The sequence below is a fragment of the Miscanthus floridulus genome, chromosome 3 (genome assembly GCF_019320115.1).
Source record: "Miscanthus floridulus cultivar M001 chromosome 3, ASM1932011v1, whole genome shotgun sequence".
NCBI lineage: Eukaryota > Viridiplantae > Streptophyta > Magnoliopsida > Poales > Poaceae > Miscanthus > Miscanthus floridulus.
In genome coordinates, this window is record NC_089582.1 from 125,723,960 (window position 1) to 125,733,312 (window position 9,353).

Genomic DNA, 9,353 nt, shown 5'->3' on the forward strand with positions numbered 1-9,353 from the left:
ATGGCGTCGCAGGGACCGGGCGAGGGTTATGGTGACAAAGCCGGAGGTAGAGGCGCACCTTTCATCCCAGGGTTCAACAGCTTTGCCCCAGGGTTCGGTGGTCGTGGCCGCGGGCGTGACTTCCACCCTAGGGGCCGTGACCGTGGACATGGTGGCAATGGACGGGGATATGGTGGCTACGGGTACGGCTACAATCAAGGACCGCCGCGTCGGCCATATGCTGGAAGAGGAGGTTATGGCGGTGGCCGTCGTCCATGGGCTGGACGTGGGCATCGCCAGAACACGGGCCCACTGCCCAACTATGGCGGTGGCGATTACCACTTGCAGCAGCAGGGCGGTGGTGGCCAGCAGGCCGGAGGCCAGCAGCAGCCAGCTGGTGCCGGCCATCTTCAGCAGCAGGCTGGTGGCGGCTTCCCTCAGCAGGCCGGTGGCGGCCAGTTTCAGCTGCAGCAGGCCGGCTCTCATCAGCCGCAGCAGGCTGCTGGCGGCCATCCTCAGTACCAGGGTGTCGCTGGGCAACCTCAGCAGCTGGCCGATGGAGGCCTTCCCCAGCAGCAGCAGCAGGCTGGTGGCGGCCCTCCTCCTGTTGCACAGGACGGGTTGCATCTCAACCTGGCTGCGCGAGGTGAGGGGAGGCAACAGGTGGCAAGGGCAGAGTCAGCCACCGCGATGGTGGTGGATTCGACGTCCGTGAAGGCTCTAGAACTTTCCAAGGAGACTGTTCCACCGGCTCCTGTGCCGAAAGGTAATATGTTACACATCCCAGAGTCGTCTGATCAAGGAGCAAAAAAAATAAGGGCAAACCGTATTGCTATCGCTGTCGCACTAAAGGGCATACAATTCATGAATGTACTGTTGTGCTTTGCTGCGAGCTTTGTCATGGAGATCATTCAACTAAGATGTGCCCAAATAGTAAAAAAACAAATGCCAGTGCTATTCTTTGTGGATATGCCGTGGAGGGCCTTGGTTTCTATCTTATTCCAGTGGTTGATAACCCAAAAGTTAATGCTCATGAAACAAAAGCTGTGGTACGTGTTCTGGAAGGTTCTTTTACTGTTGAGCAATTGGCAGTAGAACTGGAAAGGCTACGACCAGACAAGAATCATAAATGGGAGATTCAGACAACAGGCACTGGTGCCTTTATCATTAATTTCCCTTCAGCTGACCTACTGGATACGGTGGTTAATTGGGGCCCTATGGATGCAAAGGCAGTTCATGGCAGGATTCAGTTTGAGAAAGGAACTGATAATGAGGTGTACAAACGCGAGATTGACAAGGTGTGGGTACAGTTTAGAGGACTACCCAGAGAGTTCAAAGAGTTTCCAGTTATCTGGGCAATTGGAACTATCCTGGGTGTCCCTCGGGCTGTTGACACTGTCTTTACTAAGAACACTGGCAGGGCAAGGTTGAAAGTAGCAGTGCTGGACCCAAAACTCATCCCAGATTTTGTGGATGTGGTTATTGGGGACTATGTTTATGAGCTACAGTTTGGTGTGGAGGAAGAGACCCTTGCTAGTGAGCCACAACTCATTGACTTGGACTCTACCAAGGAGGAGGAGCCTAAGGAGGAGGACCCCAAGAGAGATGGTCCAAAAGATGATAACCCCAATGGGGGAATTCCAGAGGAAAAAATGGATGTAGATGACAAAGCACCTAGTAATGGCAATGGTCAGATTCCACCTAATGGCCAGCAGAATGCTCCTAACGGGGCGGCAAAGCTGGAGGAGATTGGTGTATCTACCAACAAGCCAAACATCAAACCAAGGGTCCTCCTCTCCCAATCTGCTGGAGCTTTAGATGGTATTGGAGAATGGAAAGCGACTGGTTTGCCTTCACAGACCGACTCTGGGACTTCTAACAAAAAATTCAGCAAAGGGACAGTCTCTCCAGTGAGATCTAGCAAGAGGACTGCCGAGACTGTGGATCTAGATTCCACCGAGAAGGCGGCTAAGCTTAAAGCAAAGAAGAACCTCGAGTCCGCGACTGATAAAGGTAAAACGCAGCAACCTCACTCTTTTTTTTCTCGAGATGATTCTTCTTTACTTAGTTCAACAAAATCTTTAGGAGTTGTTTTAGGTAGCAATGACCATGACATTTTTAATTCTTTAAAATCCCTTAAAGACATTGAGTACAATAGATTGATCGAGAACACTAAACTAAGGGAGGACAGTTTTGTTTTAGTAGAAGATACCTCAACTGTTGGTTCTAATGATGACAATATAGATCTAGGAGTTTTAAACCATATTTGTTCAGAAATTGTAGAAGGGCTGGGTGATGGGGGTTGTGATCCTGTGATTTTACAAACCCCTGTATCACAAGGTAAAAGAGGGCGCCCTAGGCAAAAGAAAAAAAGTAATAAAAGTTGTTCAAGATGAAAGGAATTTTCTGGAATTGTAATGGGTTCGCGGATGCTAAAAAATACAGATTCTTGTCTGACTTAACAAAGGATAAAAGTCTAGATTTCATCGCCTTATCGGAAACGGGTAGAGCCAGCTTTCCACAAAATACTCTTAACACCATTTGTGCTGGTAGAGATTTTATTTGGCACTGCATGGCTCCACATGGCAGATCCGGTGGCTTGATTCTAGGCGTTCATTTGTTGACCTTTGACGTTGGGGAAATTGAGGAAGGGGATTTTTTTATCCGTTTTAAACTACGACACAAAGAAGATGATTTTAAATTTAATCTTATTTCAGTTTATGGTCCGACCCAGGCGGAGTTTAAGTCAAACTTCTTGTCTGAGATGATTCGGGTATGTTCAAAGCAAACCTTACCTATTATTATAGGTGGTGACTTTAACATTATTCGTAGACCAGACGAGAAAAACAATGAAAATTACAATGACAGGTGGCCTTTTATGTTCAACGCAGTAATTGATGCCTTAAATCTTAGAGAAATTGAGTTGTCAGGAAGAAAGTTTACCTGGGCTAACAATCTGCGTAACCAAACCTTTGAAAAATTAGACAGGGTGTTAGTATGTACAGATTTTGAGTCACAATACTCTTATTCAACTGTACATAGCCTAACCAGAGAAATTTCTGATCATACACCTCTGCTTTTTTCTACAAATGACTCGTCCACAACTTATCAACCTCAGTTCAAATTTGAATTAGGCTGGTTGTTAAGGGACGGATTTTGTGAGATGGTTTCAGAGGTTTGGCAGAACACTCTAGTTTCAGGCTCACCCATCGAGAGATGGCAAATGAAAATCAGAAGACTTCGTCAGCATCTTAGAGGATGGGCGAAGCATGTGAGTGGCGAGTATAAGAAAGAAAAAACAACACTTTTAAACAAACTAGATGATCTAGATAAGAAAGCAGAACATACCATGCTCAATGACTCAGAGCGAGATCTAAAGCACGTGTTAAATGAAAGGCTTGCAGAGTTACTAAGAGAAGAGGAACTCAAGTGGTACCAAAGGGCTAAAGTGAAACACCTTCTTGAAGGTGACGCGAACACAAAGTTTTATCACTTGCTAGCCAATGGTAGACATAGAAAAACTCGTATTTTCCAGCTTGAGGATGGTGATAGTATTATAACTGGTGATGCTCAGCTTAAAGAGCATATTACTAGTTATTACAGAAACCTGTTTGGCCCATCTGATGATTCTCTAATATCTCTAGATGAATCTCGGACGGAGGACATACCTCAAGTTTCTGATCTGGAAAATGAGTTCTTGATAGAGCCTTTCACACAAGAGGAAGTCAGAGTGGCAATTTTCCAAATGGAACACAATAAGGCGCCCGGACCGGATGGTTTTCCACCGGAGTTTTATCAAGTTTTCTGGGGCTTAATTAAAGATGATTTGATGGCTTTGTTCTCTGATTTTCATCATGGAACAGCACCGCTTAATCGTCTTAATTTTGGAAACATTATATTATTGCCCAAAAAGAAAGATGCAAGAGTTGTTCAACAATACAGACCCATCTGTTTGTTGAATGTCTCTTTCAAAATCTTCACAAAAGTTGCAACGAATAGACTAACTACTATTGCCCAGAAATTAATAAGACCGACTCAGACAGCTTTCTTACCAGGAAGAAATATTATGGAGGGTGCAGTGATACTACATGAAACGTTACATGAACTACACACTAAAAATCAAGACGGTGTGATTTTTAAAATAGATTTTGAAAAAGCTTATGACAAAGTAAATTGGAGCTTCTTACAGCAAACATTAAGGATGAAGGGTTTTTCACAAAAGTGGTGTGAATGGGTACAGAATTTTACACAAGGAGGCAATGTAAATATTAAAGTTAATGACCAACTAGGGCCGTACTTTCAGACTAAAAAAGGACTTAGGCAAGGTGATCCCATGTCACCCATACTATTCAATATAGTGGTTGATATGTTGGCCATACTAATTGCCAGAGCAAAGGAGGCAGAGCAGATAGAAGGGGTTATTCCCCATCTTATTCAAGATGGTTTGTCCATCCTTCAGTATGCGGATGACACAGTGATCTTCATGAGCTACGATATTAAAAGGCAGTTAATATGAAACTGTTGCTAAGTACTTTTGAACAACTATCTGGCTTAAAGATAAACTTCCACAAAAGTGAAATCTTTTGTTTTGGAAAAGCTAAAGATCACGAAGAGTTTTATTCGCAGCTGTTCGGATGTGCCATTGGTAAATACCCATTTCGCTACCTGGGGCTACCTATGCATTTTAGGAAATTATATAATAAAGACTGGAAGAGCATCGAAGAGAGAATTGAGAAAAGACTTAGTGGGTGGAAAGGTAAACTGCTAACAGTCGGTGGTCGATTAGTCCTTATAAATTCGGTGCTGTCTAGCTTACCGATGTTTATGATGTCCTTTTTCGAATTACCGAAAGGAGTATTAGAAAAAATTGATTGTTTCAGGTCTCGTTTCTATTGGCAAAATGACCATCATAAAAGGAAGTATAGATTAGTCAAATGGGAAATTATGTGTCAGCCTAAGGACCAGGGGGGTCTTGGGATACAAAATTTAGAGGTCCAAAATAAATGTTTGCTTAGTAAGTGGCTGTTTAAGTTATTAAATGAGGACGGATTATGGCAAGAGTTATTAAGAAATAAGTATATTAAGAATAAGACACTAGGAAGTTGTGAAAAGAAACCAAGGGACTCGCATTTTTGGAAAAGCCTCATGAATATTAAAGATACTTTCTTGAAGTTAGGACATTTTAATGTCAAAGATGGGTCACAGACTAGATTTTGGGTTGATACTTGGCTGGGCAATAAACCTCTCAAGGATAAATTTCCGGCGTTGTTTAATATTGTAAGAAGAAAACATGACACTATTGCTACAGTTTTAAGTTCCCCCGAACTAAATATCTCTTTTCGCAGAAATTTGGTGGGTGTGAACTTATTAAACTGGAATAGAATAGCTGCTTCTGTACAACAAATAAACTTACTGCAGGAAAGGGATGTGTTTGTATGGGGCTTTAAGGCTTCTGGATTTTTTACAGTCAAGTCTATGTATGCTGCATTAATTAACAATGGGGTGAGAGTATCACAAGATATTTGGCAAACGAAGCTCCCCATGAAACTAAAAGTTTTCATGTGGTATTTAAAAAGAGGAGTGATTCTAACCAAAGATAACTTGGTTAGGAGAAATTGGGCTGGAGACAAGTCGTGTTGTTTCTGCTATTTCTCAGAGTCAATTCACCATCTCTTTTTTGATTGCTTTTATGCCAAATTTTTGTGGCGCTCTATACATATACTTTTTGGAATTTCACCTCCCACGAACATAGATGATCTGTTTGTTAATTGGTCTAAATTGGGTAACAAAAAGTATAACACATTGTTATTAACAGCAGCTGCAGCACTACTGTGGGCAATATGGCTAACAAGGAATGAGGTAGTTTTTGACGAATGCAAACCCAAATCTCTTTTGTAGGTACTGTTCCGAGGGACACACTGGCTACATCAATGGACCAACTTGCAGCGGCATGAAGATCTGAAAGATCAAATGATTTCTGTGGCTAAACACCTTGAGAAGTCGGCTCTAGAATTCTTCGGTTCTAATGGATGGCTTTCACAAAGACATGTTGGTTTTGTTTAGTCAAGAACTTTTTACTTGTTCTGTTAGTTGCGACACTGGTTGTTTTGCCTGCAACCGTACTTTGTGCACGCGTCTGGAGTTTGTAATAATTAGCCTGATTCTATCCTTGGATAGATGAAGCCGGATATTTTATCCTTTATCTAAAAAAAAAAAAATCAGCATCGTCTCCAGAGCTATTCTCTGTGGCTCCAGCTCCGGTTGGATTCGTGTATACATTATCATCTGCAGGTTATTGTGCATGCGTATAGTATTTCGGTGAAGTTTCGCCAAAAATGTAATACCAGATGTCTCCGTCACACAGAAAGCATAATCATTAATTAGAAGTTGGCGAGAGCTTAAAGTCAGCTAATAGATCAGATATAGAATCCAAAGGCGACAAGGAATATGGATGACAAAACCCCCAATTTTCAGAAGGTTTTGTCTCGTTGGGAAAACAACTGTAGGAGAATCTACAAGTATATGTACTACAAATATGATAGAGGCATTTTCCAATGAAATAAACATGCTGACTGAGAGCTTGGAGTTTTGTGGATTACTACTTATTATTGCGTCGTGGCTAAAAGAATTGTGCGACGTGGCAATCCCAAATGCAGAATCAACCTAAACATGCTCGAACTTGTTATCCTACCATCTATATTATCTTAGAACTCTCTCTCTCTCTCTCTCTCTCTCTCTCAAGTCACTGAAAGAATAGCGTCAAAATCTCCAGCAACTCGTGACAAGTCAAGAATTTAAATCCAAGTACATAAATTCACTTCCACCATAAAAAATTATACCAAAAAAAAGTATATCCACGTTACGTTCTGAGGCCTATAAAAGTATGCTTCTACGTCCCATTTGGCATAGCTCTACTTCACTAATGAAGTCATTTTTTCGGTTTCAATTTCACCGGCAGCTCTATATATCAATGGATCTGGAGCCGTTTCGATGAACCGTTTGGCAAAATAGCTCTACATGTGTAAGCTCATTAAAACATGCTCTCATAGAATCCCACACAGGGCCCACCAGAGTGAGTGTGAGCTAAAAAGAAGTTACTATTTTCAGTTTCATCTCTCATCTATCCCTTGTGAGAGCATGTTCCAAAGAACACGTCAGGTGGAGCTATTTTATTTTATCCTGTTTGGCACAAAACAACTCCAAACAACTTTTGGAGCTGGTGGAGGAGCAAAAATTGTAATTTCGAACAGACGGAGTACTAACTAAAACCTTCTGCGGTTCGAAGTTGAACCCGAATGGCAAAAGGAGATATATTATGTTGATGGATTGGACGGCAACATGCCAAGTAACATGAACCTAGCTACTGTATATAATTGAGTACATATTGATCAGAAGAACAATGCCCGTAATTTCTGGGGTAGTTTCATTCTCTGTCTGATTACTTCACGTTGATTTGATCTGACGAAATGATAGGTCACATTATATTAATTATCTCTCTTCTCGACTTTCTGAACGTGGAACATACACCCAAGCATGTACAGTGTGTAATGTAACTTTTATATAATTATACACATGGGAGTAACTACTCCATGGAGTAGGAAATAATTATATAATTATATATATATATGTGTGTGTGTGTGTGTGTGTGTGTGTGTGTGTGTGTGTGTGTGTGTGTGTGTGTGTGTGTGCAGGTTATCTGTACCACTACATGCAAGACGTGTTATTCAGAGTATCATTTGATGCGTTAGTTGGTTCATTGTTTGATTCGCTCGATTATATATCCTCAGAAACAAAGGAAAGCAAGTGATGTCGTGCCATATTATTGATGGTTATCCATTTTACGCAACAATGACGTTTGCCACGAGGGAACCTATGTAGTGTACATATCAGAAGATTTATTTGGCAATTTCGTGATGCGTGTTGATCGTGCTCTTGTCTTGTATGGTGTATAGGACAAAATGTCATATCTATACGATGAGGTGAAATTTTACTCGAATGCTCGTGGCAATAGCCCCGATATGCATGGAATTCAGGGGAAGCCTGTAAAAAATACATTGGACACCTTCTTCCAACCTTCGAATACAGTATTATTGTACACGCTCCACGTGCCTTAAATATTTCTGACGATGAAGTGACCCGACCATTCATATATTATTATTGTTTCTATTTTCACTCTAGCTAAGAGGACTAGTTATTAGCTCTAAAACAATTTCTTAAATAATATTAACTTTAAGCACAAAGCTCATAATATAAATAGCTCTATATGACAACCTCACATGATTTTAGAGTGTGTGCATGATACCAAATAAGCATGATTACATTCTTCATTAATTATATTTTCATAGAGTACTTATTTGATGTCATAAAATCTTCATAATTTTGGTCAAACTTGAGATGCTCTGACTCTTCAAAAAAATTGAAATTAAATGACTTATAATTTGGGATGAAAGGAGTAGTATCTGCGTCTACCTAGTATAATTTGGTAGTACCTATTATAACTTTGGATATATTATTTTTGCTATACACCTATCAAAATATATATAATAAAGGCTATGTATTTAAAAAGGTAAGAACGGCATATAATTTGAAATTGAGGAAATAGATTATTTGGCACCAATATCTTTGAAACCATAAGCTTTAAAAATCATTAATAATAATCCGATGCACGACAGGCGGCTTATAATTCAATAGTGGCATTTGATAAATAAAGATAGCATACAAGGTCGAAAGTTAAAAGAAAAGCTTCGCAGGAGGGTTGGTCCGTCCTAGCTTTGACAGTAGAGTTTCACCGCTTTTTATTGGCCTTTATAAGGTGCTCTTGCGGCTTGCCCATCTCCTTTCACTCAATTCAATCGCTTATATCATCATATAAGACCGGAGAGCCGGTTAGAGATATTTTAGTTCTATCTTTCTTTCATGTTGTTGATTTATATTTTAGTTTTATTTTCTACTTCCTCCGTCCCAAAATAATATATAAGAGTATTTTAATCAGACAAAAATCACACAAAATAGATTTTGACTCTTAATTTCTCCTGCAATATATTATCTTTTGCTCAAGAATCAATATATATCATCTTAGATACACTTTGAATACAAATCTACTGATACAAGTTTTATGTCATGAGCTTGAGTATAATTTGAGTAATTGTTAGCCAAAGTTTATAAGATTTGACTTCCCACTACACAAAAATAGGTTTATCATTCCAAGATGGAAGTAGTAAATAACAAGATGGCTGAAAGAAACTATTGTGCTCAATCTAACATCGCAGATTGATAGTGAGAGACACGGCATAATCGCATATATATATAAGGTAATTTCAGTACCTCACACGAAACCTCAAAAATGCTGAAGAGGCTAATCGATGGTTGGCAGC

General features: G+C 40.4%; 1 pseudogene; it reads left to right on the top strand.

Annotated features, from left to right (window-relative positions):
• On the top strand, nucleotides 1-2,142 carry LOC136542916 (uncharacterized; annotated as a pseudogene).
• Nucleotides 2,143-9,353: the final 7,211 nt, after the last annotated feature.